General features: G+C 38.1%; 2 long non-coding RNA genes across 2 annotated transcripts in view; both read right to left on the bottom strand.

Moving 5' to 3' along the window:
* Positions 1 to 20952, bottom strand: part of LOC309665097 — a 914413-nt gene that overhangs the window by 152774 nt on the left and 740687 nt on the right. The gene's annotated exons all lie outside the window — the stretch shown is intronic.
* The window catches only part of LOC309665078, a 71655-nt gene that overhangs the window by 24399 nt on the left and 26304 nt on the right, over positions 1 to 20952 (bottom strand). Inside the window, exon 2 of the long non-coding RNA XR_014266194.1 lies at positions 1034 to 1140. This is a non-coding gene — a long non-coding RNA (uncharacterized lncRNA). The remainder of the gene's footprint in view (positions 1 to 1033; positions 1141 to 20952) is intronic.

Genomic DNA, 20952 nt, shown 5'->3' with positions numbered 1-20952 from the left:
AATACTCCTGACACTTGGTTTTTGCTTCAATAGGAATAGTTGCTTAGGTAAAGACCTACGGTGGGATTACTGGTCCAAATTATGGACAACTTTACAGCCTGGTATTTATTACTCTATTACCTCCCTAAAGGGTTGCACCTGATTATATTACTACTGGCTTTAGATTTAATCTGTTTACCTCTACGTTTTCTCTAGCTGAGTTTTAGCACAAACTGTAAAAAAAGGTTACTGAGTGTTCTACTAAGTAGGCATTTTTGTCTTCCAAATAAACTGTAAACAATGAACAAACACATTTGAAAACAGGGACTGTAATCATCTCTTGCCCCAATGTGGTTTGTGGAATGCTGAGATCCCGGCTGAAGGTGGTGGTGTGCTGGATCTAGCATGTGCTAGCTTGTGACAGCTGGTTGTGTACATCTCTTTCTAACTTTGCATTCAGTGATGTAAACTGGTAGCTTCAATCAGCCATGCTGATGTATTTACATGCTAGAAATATTTACACCATGGAAACTGGCAAACACTACAAAGCAATTTTTTTTTTCTTGAGAGCTACCGATGGGTAATCAATGTATTTTTTGGTTTTGTAGTTGTCCCTGGGGTTCTAGGAACTCAATTTTGGTGTCATATAGATTTTGGAGGGCACAATTTGAAAAGGAATAAGAAAGTTGTGAGAGGGAGGACAATACTTTGAGACAGCAGTCTGGCACAGAGGAACAAGTACAGATTTGGGAATGAGACAGATCTTGTTTCAAACATTGGTTCCACAAAACTATTAGTTTTTGCATTTGAAGCAAGTTGTCAAACTTCTCTAAATCTCAGTTTCTTTACCTGAAAATGGGGAAATTCACAACTACCTCACGGGATGTTTGGGGAAATTAAATAATATATTGATATAAGTAATATAAAAACTATACAAACAACAAATATAAATTATAAGTATAAATCCTTGAAGTGATTGCCAACTCAACTCCCATGTCAACTGAATAAGTGGCTCTATTATATTTTACCATTCCCAAAACACTGTTATTCCTACCTTACATTTGAACTGCATTCACAGCACCCAGAGAAGCAATGGTTAATGCATTCACCAAGAATAAGGCCTCTGATTCCCATTCTCTTGCTCCAAATTCTCAGGGAGATCTGTAAGTTGAGAACAAGGATGCATGGCTAATTTACATCAAGACCTGGGCACTACTAGAATTTTCTATATTTCACAAGCAGTTAGTTATTCATTCAACAAGTATTTACTGAGCTGCTACCTTTCCGGTAATAACAATGACTTCCTTCATTTCCATAGCACTTTAGAGTTTACAAAGCATGTTCATATGTATGATTTTATTAACACCTCATAACAAAGAAAAAAAAAAACCTCATAACAATGAGTGAATTAGATATGGTTATCCCCATTTTAGAGATGAGGAAACTGGAGCTCAGAGAAGAGAAGCCACTTTCCCAAGGTAGCCCAGCTAGGAAAAAGACGTGGTGGTGAGTAAGAGCACGTAAGCCTGTCCCTCACATGAAAGCAAAGTCACTGAATTGGTTATCCTCACTGTGTCAGCTACTTTGTAATGATGCTTTATACTTGTGCAGCATAACTGCTTTTCACAAAAAGAATTCACAAAATACTTCCTCATGTATTATCTCAATTGAGCCTCATAAAACATATGAGGTACAGGAAGAACAAGATATGTGGCTAAGAGGGAAGAAAGAGGATATTAATTAAGTGCCTACTATGTATCCAACATAGGTCACATTGATATAACTTGGATTTCCCACAGTGTTGAGTCAGAGGCAAAGCTCACCTGGCGATGTTTCATTGACAAGCATAATCCAGGGAAGCAAAGTGAGGGGAAAAAAAGGAAATGAGACAGAGAAAGAAGAATAGCAAATATGATACTTTATTGAGCTGGCTATAGCTTCTCAAGACAACATAGTAGGCTGCTTGACGACGTGGGAAATCTCAGAAAGGCTTATGGAACCACTGTGACTTGGCCCATCCTTTCTTGTCTCCTGACTCTAATGACAGGCAAAATCTATCCCAGCAGCATTAACTCCTCCACTTTTCTGGGTTGTGTTACTCAGCCTCTCTGGGAAGTCACTGGGAAGGTCAGGGCCTTCATGGGCACTGTGGCCATGAGCATGATGTCTATGTGCCCCTTTTCATGTTGTTTCTTTCTTTTGGAAATGCCTCTTGCCTTGTCCTTTGAGAACTTTTGTTCATTCACCAAAGCTCTCCTCAAATGCTTCCTGTTTTCTAAAGCTATTCTTGGCTCCCCTGTTCGAGCAAAACAAAAGATTCAGATACTTATACTTTCCTAAAGCTTTATTAATACCCCATCCAGTAGTGATGATCACAGAATTTCATTTGTATGTTTATTCATTTTAGGTGTTTTTCTCCCTCTAGTTAGGGCAGGGACTATGTTTTATTCAACTTACTACCTATGATGCTTAGTACAGAGACTGGATCATATCAGGAGCTCAACGATTTTTGGTTGATATGGTTTAAGTGTCTAGATTTATCCCTGGGTGGCCAAACCTGAGCCCCCAACTAAAAGCAGATGCTTATGAATTTCCATTGCATTTTGTGTCCCAAGACTCAATACAAATTCCAACAAAAGATGCCTCCGAGATCCCGAATGGCTGTTCCAGCAGCAGATTATTATTTGATGTATCTTTCATCCCAAAGACACTCAAATCCACTGCAGGTGTAATTTGGGTTATCGAGTGATCATGTCTCCATCCTGAAAATGCATAGATGTTTCCTCAAATATTTGACTAAATATAAGTCTACATATATAAAGGGTGAAACTGCATGAGACCAAGCAAAGAAAAACTATGCAGGAGCATAAACTAAACAATCCCAGAGCTCACACAAGGATGGGAGACATTGTAGTTCCAACCAGTCACAGTGGAGAGACCTCACTGCACACCTGGGACATTCAGTAGAGGCCCCAGAAGGGTCACTTCTTAGCGGTAGGGAACCATGGACAAGAATGAAGAAATGGAAATATGCTATTATAAAGTTATTACATTAAACATGAAATGATTCAGTATTTTTCAAATATAGACTGTGATAGGTTAAGATAAAATTATAGTCTGAACCCTAGAACAACCACTAAAAATTAAGCAAAGGGAGGGGATAAAATGTAATACTAAAAAATACTAAGTTTGGGCTTCCCTGGTGGCGCAGTGGTTGAGAATCTGCCTGCTAATGCAGGGGACACGGGTTCGAGCCCTGGTCTGGGAAGATCCCACATGCCGCAGAGCAACTGGGTCCGTGAGCCACAACTACTGAGCCTGCGTGTTTGGAGCCTGTGCTCCGCAACAAGAGAGGCTGCGATAGTGAGAGGCCCGTGCACCGTGATGAAGAGTGGCCCCCGCTTGCCACAACTAGAGAAAGCCCTTGCACAGAAACGAAGATCCAACACAGCCAAAAATAAATAAGTAAATAAATAAATAAATAAATAAATAAATAAATAAATAAACATTAAAAAAAAAAAAGTTCTGTAGCAGACTTTAAAAAAAAAAAAAAAAGTACTAAGTTAACCCAAACGAAGGCAGGAAAAGAGTGGAAAAAAACCCAGAGACCAGATGGAACAAACAACAGCAACAACAACGAGCAAGATGGTAGATTTAAACCCAAGCATATCAGTAATTATATTACATGTAAATGGTCTGAACACTCCAGTTAAAAAGCAAAGATCGTCACAATGTGTAAAAAAACAAGATACAATATGTTATCTTCAAGAAACACACTTTAAATATAAAAACACATAAAGTTAAAAAAGTAAGAGGATGGATAAAATGTACCCAGAACACTAAGTATAAACAGCTGGATTTACTATATTAACACAAGGATTATTAACAGAAATAAAGAGGAATGTTTCATAATGATAAAAGGGTGGATTTGTCAGGAAGACCTGACATTTGCAAATCTATATACACCTGATTACAGAACTTTATGAAACAAAAATATACAGAATTGAAAAAAGAAATTGACAAATCTATAATTATTGTAGTATTGAACATTTCTATCTAAATAATTGGTAGGATATATGGAAAGAAATCAGTTTTAAAATTCTGAGCAATACTATCAGCCAACTTCATAATTGAAACTCATAGAACATTATGTCAAATAATGGAAGAATACACTTTCCTTTTAAGTACACATAGGACATTCACTGATATATGCTGTATTATGGACCACGAAGCAAGTCTCAATAAATATAAAGATTTCAATCCTACAGAATATTCTCTGACCTCAACAAAATTAAATTAGCAACCAGCAACAAGAAGATATCTAAAAAATCTTCCAATATTTAGAAAAATTATACACACTTCTAGATAACTCATGGATTAATATAGAAATCACAAGAAAAATGAGAAAATATATTGAACTGAAATACAATTTCAAAAACCCAGTATTTGTGGGATGCAGTTAAAGCAGTACTTCTAAGAAAAGTAATAGCTTTAAATGTTTATATTAAAAGAAGAAACGACCAACCATAAGTGCTGTGAGTGGTCTGAGATTTTTCCCTCCTTGTGAGCTAACAAATAAGCTCCCATGGTTTCATGAAGGCTGGTGCAAGACACAACACTCCTGAGTCAGAGGCAAAGAACTTGATAGTATACAGCAATAGCAGTAGCCAGAATATCAGCATTTGTGATGATTCCCTGAGTCCCAATTCCCACAGGGTGATGAAGAAAGGGCCAGATGACATCTGAACATGCAGTGAGTTACATTACAGGAGAAGAAACCCAAGCTTAGGAAACCTGGATCTTTTATAATGGATAGTAGCCTATGCCCCAGAGGGAGACATTATATTTATAATATTGAACAGTAAACACACCTGTCTTTTGTTTTGGCAGGAGACACTATATTCTCCACAACTGTTTACCATACAAATATCCTGGAAAAGATGGTCCAGACCAGGACAGGTAGTGCTTCTGCTCGTAAAATGTGCAGAAACATGAGATATCCATGGAGAATTGTCTTTAAAAGGGTCTAAACCAATTATCTAAACTTACATTTAAGAAATGAAAAAAGAACATATTTAATCCAAAACAAGTTGAAGGAAGGAAATAATAAAGGTCAGAATAGAAGTAAATAAAATAGAAACAGACTAAAAGTAACAAAAACTAAATTAAAAGCTTATTCTCTGAAAAGATCAGTAAAATTAATAAGCTTCAAACTCAAATGATCAAGATATAAAGAAAGAAGACAGAAATTATCAAATCAGCAATAAAAGAGAGGCTGTCTGTACAGATCCTATGAACATTCAAGTGCTAATAAGTTTATGTTATAAACAATTTTATGGAACTAATTTGATACCTCAGATAAAATGGACAAATTTATAATATGCTCTATTACTTTTTTATTGCTGCTGTGACAAATTACTCTAAACTTAATGGCTTGACAACACACGAATTTATTACCTTAGAGTTCTGGAGGTAAGAAGGCTGAAATGTGTCCCACTAGGCTAAATTCAAGGTATCAGCAGGATTGCGTTCCTTCTGGAGGCTCTAGAGGACAATCCATATATTTCTCTTTTCCAGCTTCTATAGGCCACCTACATTCCTTGGCTCATGGCCCAACTCTCCCATCTTCAAAGCCAGCAACATTGAACCACTTCCTTTTCATGTTGCCATCTCTCTGGTTCTCTCTTTTCTGCCTCACTCTTCCACTTATAAGGACTCCTGTGATTGGATTGGGTCCACCCGGCTAATCCAGGGTCATCTTGCCACCTCAGGGTCAGTTTATTAGCAACCTTAACTTCATCTGCAACTTTATTGCCCTTTGCTGTGTAACACAACATATTCACAGGTACTGGGATTATGATGTTAACAGCTGTGGGAGGCCATCATTCTGTCTACAATTCACATGTGGAATAGAATGAGAAGAAATGGAATAAGAAGAAATAGAAAATACAATAGCCCTACATTTACTAAAAAAATGAATTAGTAACTAAAAACTTGTCCACAAAAGAAGTCTGGGCATAAATGGTTTGTCTAGGGAATTTCATCAAACAGTTAAGGAAGAAATACCAATTCTACAAAATGTTTCAGAAAGGAGGAGTAGAGAGACTTCTTATTTTTATGACTCCAGTATTGCCTTGATATTAAGACAAAGATATTAACCAGACAAGATATTAAGAGAAAAGAGACTAATATTTAGAGAGTAATATCTGGTGTAACTAACCATGAGGTTTGCCTCGGGCTGTTCCCAGTTTTATCGCTAAAAATCACATGTCCCATTTTATTTTTTCCTTCTGTGATATGTTTGTTTATATTTTTTCCTAATAAGTTGTTTATCTTTTCCCCCATCGATTCATAATTCTTTATGTGTTAAGTATACTAATTCTTTGTTAATTAAATGTAGGCAGATGCCTTTTTCCAGTTTGTTGCTTGTCTTTTCCTTTCATTATGTTGTCTTTAATGAAAAAGTTCTTAACTTAAATTAGTGTATTTACTAACCTTTTCTTTTATGGTTTATCTATTTAATCTCTACATGGTTTGTACTTTGGAAAGCAGCTTGATAATTACTTTGATAGTTAAACTGAAAATGCTCATATTTACAGCAATAATTCTACTCCTAGGTATATATTCCAGAGAAATTCTTGTATTTGTGTAACTGTTCATATAAATGTATATAAATGTTCATAAGAGGCATTTTTCTTGACAGCAATAAACTGGGAACATTTCAAATGTTAAAAAAAAAAAAAATCACATGTCCCAGGAAACCCCTCAACAGACACAAAATTCCTTAGCAGAGTAGTAGGGTACTAAATTCAGCAATATGTCCCACTAGGAATTATTTCAGGAATGTAAGATTGGTTTAACAATAAAAAAATCAACAAATGGTATTTAACATATAAGGAATAAGTGGGAAAAATAATATGATTTTCTCAGTAGATGCAGAAAAAATATTTGATAAAATTGAACACTCATTTATGATTTGAAAAATTCTTGGCAAATTAGGAATAGAAGGTAACATTCTCAGTCTGACAATGACCATGTATAAAAACCTAACATTTACATCATAATCAATTGTGAAAGACTAGATGCATTCTCTCCTAAGACTGGGAACAAGGTAAGGATATCACCACTATTTTCAAACTTGTACTGACAGTCTTTTATAAATATATAACAGATAACTATAACAATAAATACAACAGTAAATATAACAAAATATGTGCATGACTTCTGCATTGAAAACTAGCAAGCATTGCTGATAGAAATTAAAGAAGACCAAAAAATCAAGAGATATACCATGCTCATTAATTGGAAGAATCAATATAGTATTTCATTTCTCTCAAAACTGATCTATTGCTTCAACATAATCAATAAAATTGCCACACTTTAATTTTATTCAACTCTAAGATTTATTTGAAAATGCAAAAATCTAGACCAGCCAGGACAATTTTGAAAAAGAACATATATGGTTGATTGATTTTCAACAAGGAAATTCAAAGGGGAGAGGATAATCTTCTCAATAAACAGCACTGGAATAATTGGATAGCCACACTTAAAAAGTAAACTTTGATCCTTACCTCATACAACAATTAAAAATTAATCTGAGACGGATCATAGACCTAAACATGAGCTAAAACTTGAAATCTCCCCGGAAGAAAACATGAGATAAAACCTTTTTAATCTTGGTGTAGGTAAAAATTTCTTCGACAGGATAGAAAAAAGCATTAACCATAAAGGAAAACATAAAAACTTGTATTACATCAAAAGTAAAATCTTCTTTTTGTCACAAGACACCATTTAGAAAATGAAAAGGCAAGCCACATACTGGGAAAAAAATTTTTTGTACAACATATATCTGACAAAAGATTTATAGCTAGGATATTTGTCTATCTATCTATCTATCTATCTATCTATCTATCTATCTACTAATCTCATAAGTCAATAGTAAGACAAATAGCCCCAATTCAAAAAGTGCAAAAGCTTTTAACAGACTTCACAAAATAAGATATAAGAATGACCAGTAAGCATAAAACAACATTAACCATCAGAAAAATGCAAATTAAAACTTCAATAAGAGACCACTACAAGTCTACTAAAATTAAAAAGACAAACAATAGTAAGTGCTGGTGAGTTTTGGAGAAAATAGGAATTCTCTTATGGTGCTGGTGAAAACATAATGATTAAACAATATTGGAAAACTCTTTGGTAGTTTTGTACAAAGTTAAACATACATTTACTATACAACTCAACAATTTCACTCTCAAAAGAAATAAAAATATTACTTATACCTCAGGCTTGTAAATGCATGTTCATAGCAGTTTTATTCACAAGACCTCAAAATTGGAAACTATACAGATGTTAATTGGTGAATAAATAAACAAATGGTCACATATTCATATAATGGAATTCTACTTTGTAATAAAAAGAAACAAACTACTGATGGAAGCAAAATCATGGATGAATCTCAAAAACATTATTCTGACTAAAAGAAACCTTACACAACAGAATATATATTATATGATTCCATTTACCTTAAACTCTAGGGCTGGTAAAAAGCATGTATATCGATGACTGCACCCTGCTTGATTTCAGATACTCAGACTCCACCTTTACTTTCACCTACGTTGGTGGCCCCAAAAGATGGGCATGTCTAAAATATCTTGAGGAGGACCTTCAAGATGGTGGAGGAGTAAGACGTGGAGATCACCTTCCTCCCCACAAATACATCAAAAATACATCTACATGTGGAACAACTCCTACAGAACACCTACTGAACACTGGCAGAAGACCTTAGACTTCCCAAAAGCCATGTGGCTGACAGGGTCTTGGTGCTCCAGCCAGGTGTCAGGCCTGAGCATCTGAGGTGGGAGAGCCGAGTTCAGGACACTGGACCACCAGAGACCTCCCGGCCCCACGTAATATCAATCGGAAAGAGTTCTCCCAGAGATCTCCATCTCAAGGTTAAGACCCAGCTCCACTCAACAAACAGCTAGCTCCAGTGCTGAACACCCCATGCCAAACAACTAGCAAGACAGGAACACAACCCCATCCATTAGCAGAGAGGCTACCTAAAATCATAATAAGTTCACAGACACCCCAAAACACACCACCAGATGCAGTCCTGCCGACCAGAAAGACAAGATCCATCCTCATCCACCAGGACACAGGCACCAGTCCCCTCCACGAGGAAGCCTACAAAACCCACTGAACCAACCTTACCCACTGGGGGCAGACACCAAAAACAACGGGAACTATGAACCTGCAGCCTGTGAAAAGGAGACCCCAAACACAGTAAGTTAAGCAAAATGAGGAGACAGAAAAACACGCAGCAGATGAAGGAGCAAAGTAAAAACCCACCAGACCAAACAAATGAAGAGGAAATAGGCAGTCTACCTGAAAAAGAATTCAGAGTAATGATAGTAAAGATGATCCAAAATCTTGGAAATAGAATGGAGAAAAAACAAGAAATGTTTAACAAGGACCTAGAAGAACTAAAGAGCAAACAAACAATGATGAACAACACAATAAATGAAATTAAAAATTCTCTAGAAGGAATCAATAGCAGAATAACTGAGGCAGAAGAACGGAAGTGACCTGGAAGATAAAACAGTGGAAATAACTACTGCAGAGCAGAATAAAGAAAATAGAATGAAAAGAATTGAGGACAGGGTCAGAGACCTCTGGGACAACATTAAACACACCAACATTCGAATTATGGGGGTCCCAGAATAAGAAGAGAAAAAGAAAGGGACTGAGAAAATATTTGAAGAGATTATAGTTGAAAACCTCCCTAATATGGGAAAGGAAATAGTCAATCAAGTCCAGGAAGTGCAGAGAGTCCCATACAGGATAAATCCAAGGAGAAACACACCAAGACACATATTAATCAAGCTATCAAAAATTAAATACAAAGAAAAAATATTAAAAGCAGCAAGGGAAAAGCAACACATAACATACAAGGGAATCCTCATAAGGTTAACAGCTGATCTTTCAGCAGAAACTCTGCAAGCCAAAAGGGTGTGGCAGGACATATTTAAAGTGATGAAAGGGAAAAACCGACAACCAAGATTACTCTACACAGCAAGGATCTCATTCAGATTCGACAGAGAAATTAAAATCTTTACAGACAAGCAAAAGCTAAGAGAATTCAGCACCACCAAACCAGCTTTACAACAAATGCTAAAGGAACTTCTCTAGGCAGGAAACACAAGAGAAGGAAAAGACCTACAATAACAAACCCAAAACAATTAAGAAAATGGTAATAGGAACATACATATTGATAATTACCTTAAATATAAATGGATTAAATGCTCCAACCAAAAGACATAGACTGGCTGAATGGATATAAAAACAAGACCCGTATATATGCTGTCTGCAAGAGACCCACTTCAGATCTAGGGACACATACAGACTGAAAGTGAAGGGATGAAAAAAGAAATTCCATGCAAATGAAAATCAAAAGAAAGTTGGAGTAGCAATTCTCATATCAGACAAAATAGACTTTAAAATAAAGACTATTACAAGAGACAAAGAAGGACACTATAAAATAATCAAGGGAACAATCCAAGAAGAAGATATAACAATTGTAAATATTTATGCACCCAACATAGGAGCACCTCAATACATAAGGCTAACAGCCATAAAAGGGGAAATTGACAGTAAACACAATAATAGTAGGGGACTTTAACACCCCACTTTCACCAATGGACAGATCATCCAAAATGAAAATAAATAAGGAAACACAAACTTTAAATGACACATTAAACAAGATGGACTTAATGGATATTTATAGGGCATTCCATCCAAAAACAACAGAATACACTTTCTTCTCAAGTGCTCATTCTCCAGGATAGATCATAAGTTGGGTCACAAATCAAGCCTTGGTAAATTTAAGAAAATTGAAATCATATCAAGTATATTTTCTGACCACAACACTATGAGACTAGATATCAATTACAGGAAAAAACTGTAAAAAATACAAACACATGGAGGCTAAACAGTACACTACTAAGTAACCAAGAGATCACTGAAGAAATCAAAGAGGAAATCAAAAAGTACCTAGACACAAATGACAATGAAAACACGACAACCCAAAACCTATGGGATGCAGCAAAAGCAGTTCTAAGAGGGAAGTTTATAGCAATACAATCCTACTTTAAGAAACAAGAAAAATCTCAAATAAACAATCTAACCTTACACCTAGAGCAATTAGAGAAAGAACAAAATAACCCAAAGTTAGCAGAAGGAAAGAAATCAAAGATCAGGTCAGAAATAAATGGAAAAGAAATGAAGGAAACGATAGCAAAGGTCAGTAAACCTAAAAGCTGGTTCTTTGAGAAGATAAACAAAATTGACAAACCATTAGCCAGACTCATCAAGAAAAAAGGGAAAAGACTCAAATCAACAGAATTAGAAATGAAAACGGAGAAGTAACAACTGACACTGCAGAAATACAAAGGATCATGAGAGATTACTACAAGCAACTATATGCCAATAAAATGGACAACCTGGAAGAAATGTACAAACTCTGAGAAAAGCACAACCTTGCGAGACTGAATCAGGAAGAAATAGAAAATATAAACAGACCAATCACAAGGAATGAAATTGAAACTGTGATTAAAAATCTTCCAGCAAACAAAAGCCCATGACCAGATGGCTTCACAGGCAAATTCTATCAAACATTTAGAGAAGAGCTAACACCTATCCTTCTCAAATTCTTCCAAAATATAGCAGAGGGAGGAACACTCCCAAACTCATTCTACAAGGCCACCATCACCCTGATACCAAAAGCAAACAAAGATGTCACAGAAAAAGAAAACTACAGGCCAATATCACTGATGAACATAGGTGCAAAAATCCTCAACAAAATACTAGCAAACAGAATCCAACAGCACATTAAAAGGATCATACACCATGATCAAGTGGGGTTTATCCCAGGAATGCAAGGATTCTTCAATATACGCGAATCAATCAATGTGATACACCATATTAACAAATTGAAGGATAAAAACCATATGATAATCTCAATAGATGCAGAAAGAGCTTTCAACAAAATTCTACACCCATTTATGATAAAACCCTCCAGAAAGTAGGCATAGAGGGAACTTACCTCAACATAATAGAGGCCATATGTGACAAACCCACAGCCAACATCATTCTCAATGGTGAAAAACTGAAATCATTTCCTCTAAGATCAGGAATAAGACAAGGTTGCCCACTCTCACCACTATTATTCAACATAATTTTGGAAGTTTTAGCCACAGCAATCAGAGAAGAAGAAGAAATAAAAGGAATCCAAATTGGAAAAGAAGAAGTAAAACTGTCACTGTTTGCAGATGACATGATACTATACATAGAGAATCCTAAAGATGCTACCAGAAAACTACTCGAGCTAATCAAAGAATTTGGTAAAGTAGCAGGATACAAAATTAATGCACAGAAATCTCTTGCATTCCTATACACTAATGATGAAAAATCTGAAAGAGAAATTAAGGAAACACTCCCATTTACCATTGCAACAAAAAGAATAAAATACCTAGGAATAAACCTACCTAAGGAGACAAGAGACCTGTATGCAGAAACTATAAGACACTGATGAAAGAAATTAAAGATGATACAAACAGTTGGAGAGATATACCATGTTCTTGGATTGGAAGAATCAACATTGTGAAAATGACTATACTACCCAAAGCAATCTATACATTCAATGCAATCCCTATCAAACTACCACTGGCATTTTTCACAGAACTATAACAAAATATTTCACAATTTGTATGGAAACACAAAAGACCCCGAATAGCCAAAGCAATCTTGAGAAAGAAAAACAGAGCTGGAGGAATCAGGCTCCCTGACTTCAGACTATAGTACAAAGCTACAGTAATCAAGGTAGTATGGTACTGGCACAAAAACAGAAATATAGATCAATGGAACAGGATAGTAAGCCCAGAGAAAAACCCAAGCACATATGGTCACCTTATCTTTGATAAAGGAGGCAAGAATATACAGTGGAGAAAAGACAGCCTCTTCAATAAGTGGTGCTGGGAAAACTGGACAGGTACAAAAGAATGAAATTAGAACACTCCCTAACACCATACACAGAAATAAATTCAAAAGGGATTAAAGACCTAAATGTAAGGCTAGACACTATAGAACTCTTAGAGGAAAACATAGGCAGAACACTCTATGACATAAGTCACAGCAAGATCCTTTTTGACCCACCTCCTAGAGAAATGGAAACAAAAACAAAAATAAACCATTGGGACCCAATGAAACTTAAAAGCTTTTGCACAGCAAAGGAAACCATAAACAAGACGAAAACACAACTCTCAGAATGGGAGAAAATATTTGCAAAGGAAGCAACTGACAAAGGATTCATCTCCAAAATATACAAGCAACTCACGCAGCTCGATATCAAAAAAAACAAACAACCCAATCCAAAAATGGGCAGAAGACCTAAATTGACATTTTTCCAAAGAAGATATACAGACTGCCAACAAACGCATGTAAGGATGCTCAACATCACTAATCATTAGAGAAATGCAAGTCAAAACTACAATGAGGTATCACCTCACACCAGTCAGAAGGGCCATCATCAAAAATTCTACAAACAATAAATGCTGGAGAGGGTGTGGAGAAAAGGGAACCCTCTTGCACTGTTGGTGGGAATGTAAATTGATACAGCCACTATGGAGAACAGTATGGAGGTTCCTTAACAAACTAAAACTAGAACTACCATAAGACCCAGCAATCACACTACTGGGCATATACCCTGAGAAAACCATAATTCAAAAAGTCACGTACCACAATGTTCATTGCAGCACTATTTACAATAGCCAGGACACGGAAGCAACCTGTTCATTGACAGATGAATGGATAAAGAAGATGTGGCACATACATACAATGGAATATTACACAGCCAAAAAAAGAAATGAAATTGAGTTATTTGTAGTGAGGTGGAGGGACCTAGAGTCTGTCACACAGAGTGAAGTAAGTCAGAAAGAGAAAAACAAATACCGTATGCTAACACATGTATATGGAATCTAAAAAAAAAAGTTTCTGAAGAACCTAGGTGCAGGACAGGAATAAAGATGCAGACGTAGAGAATGGATCTGAAGATGCGGGGAGGGGGAAGGGTAAGCTGGGACGAAGTGAGAGAGTGGCATGGACATATATACACTACCAAATGTAAAATAGATAGCTAGTGGGAAGCAGCTACATAGCACAGGGAGATTAGCGCCATACTTTGTGACCTCCTAGAGGGGTGGGATAGGGAGGGTGGGAGGGAGACACAAGAGGGAGGGTATATGGGGATATATGTGTACATAGAGCTTATTCACTTTGTTATACAGCAGAAACTAACACAACATTGTAAAGCAATTATATGCCAATAAAGTTGTTTAAAAAAATCACATATATCAACAGGAAGCAGATCAATAGTTGTTTGGGGCCAGAAGTAGAAACGGAAACTGATGGCAAAGGGGCACAAGGGAACTTTTGGGGTTGATGAAAATGTATCTTTATCTTAGGGTTATGGCTACATGGGTATGTACGTTTTGTCAAAACTCATTAAACTGCACAGTTAAAATGGATGCCTCGGGAAGGAGAGAATTGGTGCCCATGGTTTGGTACAAATTGAGTAATCTGAGGCTGGAGAGAAGGGGGTTCTGAACACAGCTTAGATGCTGCCACTCAGACCTCCTCTTGTGCAGTCTAGAGAGATGAGGCTGAAGTACAACTGGGTGACATCGTACAAGACTGGTCTTTGTGATTCCTGTGTGAAAATGAGCCATAGGGCATTGGTGTTTATGGCTTTCTCTGCTTGGGAAGGCTGCAGGAGCACATTAGCATGGTCCAAAGTAAGGTAGACATGGCTGCTGAAGAGGAGAACCAAATGGTCATCTCCAGAGAGGAGGGAAGAACAGCCATCATGCTGTCACAGGTATGATGATGGTAGAAGCTGTGCAGATGTCAGAACCCAGACCTCAGAGCAGACAAGGAAGTGAACAGCAGACCACAGGGCACTGGACAGACTCAACACAGGGCCTCCCAGATGGCCGGTGGGAATTTGAAGGGGACTGAGAGGTTAGGAGCAGAGCCTGAGAAATACTGATAGCAATGTTTATCTTTTACAATATATTTATTATATAGAATTATAGCTCCTAGGTGAGTGTGCCTTTGCCAACCCATCATGGGGCAACAGAAGATTCCTTGAGAACAGGCAAACAAGACTGAAAGGAGGACTGTTTGCCTTTGTCTGAAAACCGCAAACTTTAAGCAGTTCAAAAACACTAGATGATACTTTAAATAACTGATGTGCTAACTGATTTTTAGATCAACAAAACAGTTACTTAAGATTTACAGGGCCCCCCAAAGTGTGGGTCACACACTCAGATGGTCCAGTCCTTGGTAAGTTAAGTTCAGACATTGAGAGTATGCATTAGAAACAGCGGTGTCAATTGTCAGTAGACTTGTATTTTAGAGCTCTTTTGTTTCCCTTTTCCTTTTTCTAGCAGCCAATTTTGATATAAAATTACAAAAGTATCTAACTTAGAAAACTTGGAAATTAAAAGAAAAATTCGTCCTTTACCATATATAGCTCGAGAAGCATTGCCACAGAACAGAGGTTGAGAAAATATAGCCTGCAGCCCAAATTCAGCCCATCTGTTTTCTACAGTCTATGAGATAAGAATGGTTTTTTCATTTTAAAATGGTTTTAAAAAATCAAAAAAGAATATTCCATGACATGTGAAAATTATACGAATTTCATATCTCAGTGTCCATAAATAAAATTTTATTGGGACACAGCGATGCTCATTTATTTACATATTGTGTATTCCTGCTTTCACACTACAAGAGCAGGTTGAGTAGTTGCAACAAAGACCTTTGGGCCCACAAGCCTAAAATATTTGCTATCGGCCCTTTACAGAGAAAGTTTGCCCACTCCTGCTCTAGAAATAGTTACAACTCACAAGCCTGCATCCTGGTAATCCAGCTGTTTGAAAATCATCAAAACTAAAATCTTTCTACAAGAATTGTCCTTGTAGGCCCCGGGCTAATTCCGATAGGTCTGCCCCCAGGAGGGACCCCTCCCCTGGGGTCTGCTGCTACTGTCCTGCTCATTGTTTCCCCATGACTCCCAGCCCGTGACTTGGCTCAACATTCCCCCTTCCGTCCTAAGGGAAACCACTTGCTGCCTTTGTTGTTCTGGGCATTCGCATTCACGTTTTCACCAGGCCTGACCCTGCCCGGCTTGTAAATCTGATGGGATCCTTGCCCAACAAAGGAAGACTGAAGGCGGGTGGAAGTGCCACTCAAAAGAGGTGGTAACATCCGAGCATAAGGCAGGCTGCACAGAGATGGGTGGCACCTCGTGCCTGAACTCCTGGGCTGTGATTGCTAAGCTCCCGGGTTTCCTTTAAATTCACACACAGCTTAAAACAACTCATTAGCATGCCCGGGAGAGTTGAACAGTTCAGGCTTCTCAAGAGTCCAGTGTTTCCCCAGGAAGGAATTTTCAGGGGAGGGAGTGGGACTGGGGGTAAGAGACTCCGCTACGTGAGCAGGAACATCGCACTGGGTACCTTGGCAGGAGCTGAGCTGGATAAACAGCCTCATTACACGTAAGCCACATGAGGAGGAGTAAGTAGATGTCAGAGCTGGGCTTTGGATTTTGGGTACTAGCGCAACCCCTGGACCGGCAGGGAGGCGGCTGAGATGCAGTGCAAAGAATACCATGCTTGATGCCAGAAGGATATAGTACTTACCAGCTGCGTCACCTGGGGTAATTCGAGTTGCCTCTTGGGTCTTTGTGAAGTATGTCGTTCATGGGACAATTGAGAGGATCATAATAAATACAGCAAGTGAAGAGTTTTGTCAACTGCAAAGCCCAGTGCAAATGTGAAGGGTTATTACAAGGCAACTTGTGAGAATCACACCTTTCAGTGCCCTATATTGAGCAGGGAGCAAATTTATGGTTAGGATTGGGCCAAAAGTTTTTGGACTTTTATGAAAATCATTTTAGGTCATTCATCAAGTTAGATGCTCAGATTGAAAGGGATCTTAAAGTCCTTTGGATACCCCATCCCACCCCTTCCCCAGCTTCCTTTGGTACTTGGCTTCTTCTCTGCAACATCCTTACTAGATGGTTGGCCAGACTCTGCTTACATCCAATGGAGAGCTCACTCCTTGCCACAGCAGTATTCCTTGGGTGGGTCCCTCAGATCCGATCTGTTCTCTCATACTTGGCAGCTCTTGTCTGCCTTGCTTTTAAAGAGTAAGCTCACTGGATAATCCACAGGGCAGGTAGCTGGCGTCCTTAGCTTCTCCCAATATTTATGTTCCTCCTTGGAATAACTTACTATTTACTATCATCTGAAGTAAGTCTCAGGGACTCTTCCCTCCCTTCTGAGCTACTTTCTCCTGCAGCATCTCCTCTCTCACATTTAAAAATGTGTCTCCTTTCAGTGTCAAGCTGATGTCTCTTCCAGGACTATCATGAGGGCTAACTTGATGGTACCTGAGGATACTACTTGATGCAACTGACCAGCTGCCCTATCATCCAGAAGGAGGTGCAGTGTCAGTTCCCCGTGAGCTCCTGCTCTCTAACCAGGCAAGAAATTAGAGTTTCTGCTTTTGCCAAGACAAACATCTAGAAAGCCAAAAGCTGTCTCAGGCCTGAAGTGTTTTTTCCTTCTGATGTGAATTCTGCCACTTTATCAGTTGCTTTGGTAAGTTACATAATTGTTTTTAGGTATTTCACATCATACTGTGACACTGCTCCTTTACCAAAATGCCTCTGAGAAAACTACCAAGAAAAGGCAAATAAAAAGAAAACTAGCATTTAAATGAGCATCTACGTTACTTCAGGGCCTGCTCTTAGCCCTCAACTTACATCATCTGATTTAATTTTCATAACAATTGTTTACTAGATGGGAAAACAGGGACTGTACACACACATATACACAGTTTTTAGGAATACACATATGTACAATAAAACCATATATTCAGGAAAGCAAGGGAATGAAGAATACAGGACTTAGGGTGATGGTTATTATATGTGAGGGAAGGGAGGGGAAGGAATTGATAGAAGGACAATGTAGTTAGATGAATGTTACTGTCAAGGTTCCAGTTCTGAGAGGTGGTTTCATGAATACATACATTGTTTAAAATAGCTAATTAAATAGTGGATGAAATAAAAGCGGGCTGTACAAAGATCAATGATCAAAATATGTCATGAACCATTAGGATTAATTCAGTTTGTATTTACCTGTGGTCCCCTAAGAACAAAACAAGTCTCCAAAAGGCAGTTTCCCTGGCTTTGCATAATAGGGCTTACTTCTCCTGTGCATAAAATCTCATGAAGTCTAGAGGCTCTCCTCCATTGTGTAGTCACACCAACTGGACTATGTGACCTCCCAGGTAAGTAGGGGCAGAGAAGGATAAAAGAAACACACTGGCTTTTTAATCTCAGCCTGCAAATAACACATATGTTTGCTCATAGTTCATTGGCCAAAACTAGTCACACGGCCCCAGACTAATTGCTGGAGAGACTGGGAAATGTAGAGGAGGAAAGGAATATTTAGAGAGTACTATCTGTCTCTGCCACATTTCATGTTTTTCCCCTTGTTAGAGTAAAGATGAACAATTCTGGGTAAGACTCTATTTTTATCTATCCTTCCTGTGAGCTTTCATAGACAAGATAGCTCCCTGAAATGGTTTAGAGTCAGACGTGTCTGGGTTTGGGTCTTAGCTCTCCTCTAACTGACTTAGGTGAACTTGGGCAAGTCATGTTCCTTCTCTGAGGCTGTTTTCTTGTCTGTAAATTGGGGATAATAATATATATGTTGCAGGATTAGTGTAAGGGTGAAATTGGCCAAGGCTGTAAGGTGTAAGGTGTCAACTAACACGCTGAAATCTGAGTAATTTACTAAATGGTAGTAATTACTATGAAAAGCTGCTATGAGGTTACTGTTTAAGTTATCCAATTCTCAGTGTAGCTTTAGGGATTGTCAAGGATATTTTCCTTTATTGTTGTTTCAGAATAAAGCCACAAAGCCCTCTCTGCGTTGCTATCTTGAACAGCTCCTGTTTGGAATGTGGAAGGCAACTATATGTGCCAGAAGCATCATACAAACAGAATAGCTATCTCTTTCTCTGACCATAAGAATGCTTAGGATTGGTATCCTCAGAAAAGCAAGTAAACGTATTAGGTCAGGGTGTGTCTTCAGAAGACTCATGGTATCTTTTCAAAAATTCTTTGTATTAGTCAGGATAAACTAGGTTATGCTGCCATAACAAACATTTCCCAAATCTCAATAGCTTAACACCAGAGATTTATTTCTTGTTTATGAAAAGTGCACGTAAGATCTAGGAGACTTTCTAAGCCACTTCCACTCCACATTAACAATTCAGTAATCCATATGTCAGCAGCCTCCACTGTGTTGTAGCTACACTATTCGGAAAACACAACCTTTTCAGTTGACATGGCAGGGGAAAAGGTGCTGGATATTATTGCACTGGCGATTTCTCTGCCCAGGAATTGACACTTACCACTTCTATACACAATGCATTGACCAGAACTAGTCAGATGGCCCTACCTAATTACAAGGTTGGTGGAAAAGTAGAATCTTCTCTTGTGTCTAGAAGAAAAAGAAAGATCTGTCACATTCTTGTTCTCTACCCAAACTCCACTATAAAATGACTGTCTTCCATGAACAAGGGCACAAGAAAGTTGTGTGTATATAGGGTGTACTACATAGTCCATATGAATCAAACTCCTTACTCTTTAAAATCCTGAGTGTTCTGCTTCCATGTCTTTGTTTATGTTGTTCCATTGGCCCAAGAAAACACTTCCCTTCCATTTCTACACTTTCAAATTCTACCCATTTTTCAAAGTTCCATCTTAATTGTCACCTCCTCATTCCTCATCTCCTCTTGTGTTTCATTTTTTCATCTATTCTCCTACAGCATATTATGCTTCTCTTGAGATCCTCTGACCTATTTGTTTTCACTCTCTAATTTTTTGTTCAAACATTTGAATGAACCAAAACAGAGTACTGAAAAGGAACGTGTGGAACTTGGAATTACAATCAAAACAAGTCTGTAGATCAGGAAGTATAATTGTGTTCTTTACATGGGTAAGATTCTGCCTGCCTTTTAAAGTCACAATTTGGCTGGAAATCGAAAAAAGAATGAGCAGAGAAGCAAGTATAGCTTCCCTGAAGAAACTCTTCCTTGACTTAAGATTGTATCACTCAGGTCAGTCAACTCATCTGGCTGATGTCTGCTCCATACCTAGGATGGGTGACAACTGGCAGCCAGCTACTACTAATCAGGTGAGCCAAATAGTGAGACCCCGCTCAGCATCAAGACAGCAGTTCCTGGCAATCACGAAATTTCCTTTGGAAAGTGCCATTGCTTTACCATCCAAATGAAACTTGGTTATTAATCATAGCAAGAGCTGGCGTCCAACTAGTTTGCTAAAAATGGCAGTGTTCTTGGACTTCTTATACTTTTGGGGTCAGATGCAGAATACCTACTGGTGATCTCTCAATACTTTTCCTAGGGACGGACATTCTTCTTCAGCAGCATTTCTGATGAAGGTTTTCCCATAGATTTACACATGGGAAGTGAAGCCCTTCTTGTTCTATGCCCCGGTGGGATCTTTCCTTGTGAAAAGCAACAGCACACTGTGCACAAACCAAACCAAGTTTTCAAGACTAACACATGAAGGAATCGAACTTCTGTGATGTTCTGGGCACCGTGCCAATGTGTTCACACATTTTCTCTTACTTAATCTTTACAACAGCCCTGTAAGGTAAGGTAGCAATTACCAGCTCTATTTTAGAGAAGGGACCGAGGTTCGTAGAGCTGGTGCACCCAATCACACAGCTAGAAGGCACAGCAGCCAGATCGAGACAGGAACTCGCTATCGTAGTTCTTGTGTTCATAGTGGACCATCCAATTCCCGACCTTATGTTG

Source organism: Balaenoptera physalus, assembly GCF_965194825.1.
Source record: "Balaenoptera physalus genome assembly, chromosome: 7".
Classification (NCBI taxonomy): Eukaryota; Metazoa; Chordata; class Mammalia; order Artiodactyla; family Balaenopteridae; genus Balaenoptera; species Balaenoptera physalus.
Note: the sequence above shows the minus strand (reverse complement) of the source record. Positions and strands in the feature narration are given on the sequence as shown.